Source organism: Tachypleus tridentatus, chromosome 11 (genome assembly GCF_004210375.1).
Source record: "Tachypleus tridentatus isolate NWPU-2018 chromosome 11, ASM421037v1, whole genome shotgun sequence".
NCBI classification, from domain to species: Eukaryota; Metazoa; Arthropoda; class Merostomata; order Xiphosura; family Limulidae; genus Tachypleus; species Tachypleus tridentatus.
This window is the reverse complement of record NC_134835.1, coordinates 60,638,190-60,640,412: the sequence shown is the minus strand read 5'-3', so window position 1 is coordinate 60,640,412 and position 2,223 is coordinate 60,638,190.

Sequence of the window (2,223 nt, the reverse complement as noted above, 5' to 3'; positions counted from 1 at the left end):
TGTATTATTAACCAACTCTGTGTATTGAACTAGTTGAAAGGAGGACTTTTCATACTTTCCAGGAATATTACAGTTTTTTCACTCGTGTAAAACATTTTTCTTTTGTATCAAGAAATCATTAATGAATACGATACTATATTAGCACAGTTATTTGATGCTTCGTATGTTAGCTGTATCTCCAGTAGAAATCATTTGACCTCATGGAAAGTACGTCTAATGCTTATTTAAAATATTATGCTGTGCAGTAAATTGATTAAATGTGTTGAAGAGATTATATGAATTATCAAATATATCATTTTAATAGTTTGTATTTAACTCAACTTGTATGTTTTGTGCAATTATAAAATGTTCAATATGAAATGTAATTAAAAATCTATTTTATTTTATTGGAAACCTATAGATATAATTATTTTATATGATGTTGTAAGTGAATTTTATGTTACTATTTATCTTAGTAGTTTATTTAATCCCATATTTACAAGTGGATGATCTGCCACCTCATTCATATGAGAAGCATTGAAGTGAAAACTTGTTGCTTTTGGGAGGTAGTCAGGTATTCAAAGTGAACCAATCAGGAAATTATTATTTGTATTCTTGCTAATAATGTCCAGTATGATACCTTATCCCATAGTTTTTCTCATTCATTTCTGCTTTTTCTAGATATAAAATTTTTTGCTTGCTACTAGCCTTGGTACTTCCATCTACCTCTTATGTTTTAATGTGGTACAGCTGGACAGTATCATGCAAATGAGCATGCAGCAATCCCTCCACCAGTAGGAGTGCAACACATCCTCTTGGTGTAGCTGGCTTCTTATATATTGTAAAACTCAATCTTCACTTGTTGATTTTTCACAGTAACGTGAAGGCGTATGAAATTTTGTTTGTTTGATTTCAATCTTTCAATTTTTTTTTCCTTTACAAAATGTAAGTTACTGTAGGTTTTTACTTTTGTTATCAACTCTCAGTTATGAATTCCAAATTTCAAATAATGGCTACTGCTGCACCTCAGTTTATCAGGCTTTAGGCTCTACATTTTCAATTGAGGAGGTCTCAATTTTTGTATGTAAAGAATTGGAGTTCATTATGTGGTATGTAGTGTCTCCTGATCCCAAACCAGTTATTCTTTTTCCAAGTGAACTTGAACAAGAAGATGGCGATTTGGATAGTATTTTTTAACCTTTTTCCTTTAATGTGTAATCTCATAATCCCTCTTTTAATCCTCCAGACTGTCTTAAGCTTTTCTGGACATGATGTTACAGGTACATTACCTCTTGTCTGTGTCACATGATTTCATCTGTATTACATGTTGCACCTTCCTCTGACTACCTGGTACTTCCTTTTTCTATAAATTTTGGGGTTCATGCTGTGGATAATTACATTTTGGTGGTTTAACATCATTTAGATTTTCTGTTGTCAACACTCACACTTTACCCTCCTTGAGAATCTCGTTCTTGCCAGTATGCCTCTGAAATAGTTCAGAATTGTCTTCTTAAGGATGCTATAGAACCTGGAGAAGGATGACTGACAGGATCGTAGTACAGGTTGTTTATCATTCCCTATAAGATTTAGGGAGTGGTATTCTGACTCATTTGTTTTCTTCCTTCATTTGCACTGGGCATTTACTCCTGGTGTTTGGATGATGAAAGTGGATGTTGTGTATGCATACTTTTGCATTCCTGTTTACCTAACATTTAGATATTACCTTTTTTTTGTCTTCAAGGATTACGTTTATTGATTCTGCTGTTTTTCACTTGAGCTGGTATCTGCACCCTACATATCTTGTTGGTTGGTCAGTGCCTTCACTGGACTTATTCATTCATGTGGTGAGTGGGTTTAATGGATGATGGAATGCTATTAGGTCCATCCAATCAGATATCTCTCAACTACACCTGGTTCCTTCTTTGAGAGGTAACTCGAGTAGGTTGGCTTATCTACTTGGGTTGTTTTTCAAATCTTGTCTTAGTTGAACCTTGCCTTCTCCACTTCATTTACTGGTAATGGAGCTATTAGTTCTCCAGGCATAATCTTTTCCTTTGCTTAGTGCCTATCAAATTCTTTAGCCATTAGAACCCTTTCTCCATGATATTCCCATACCACCCTTATGGGATGGATTTGCCAGCTTATTGGATTGGCTTATTTATCATTGATTTTGATTTTCAACTTCTTTTCTAAGTATCCTCTCATCAGGTCTGGTCCCCTTCTTTTCTTGGCTACCCGTTTTGG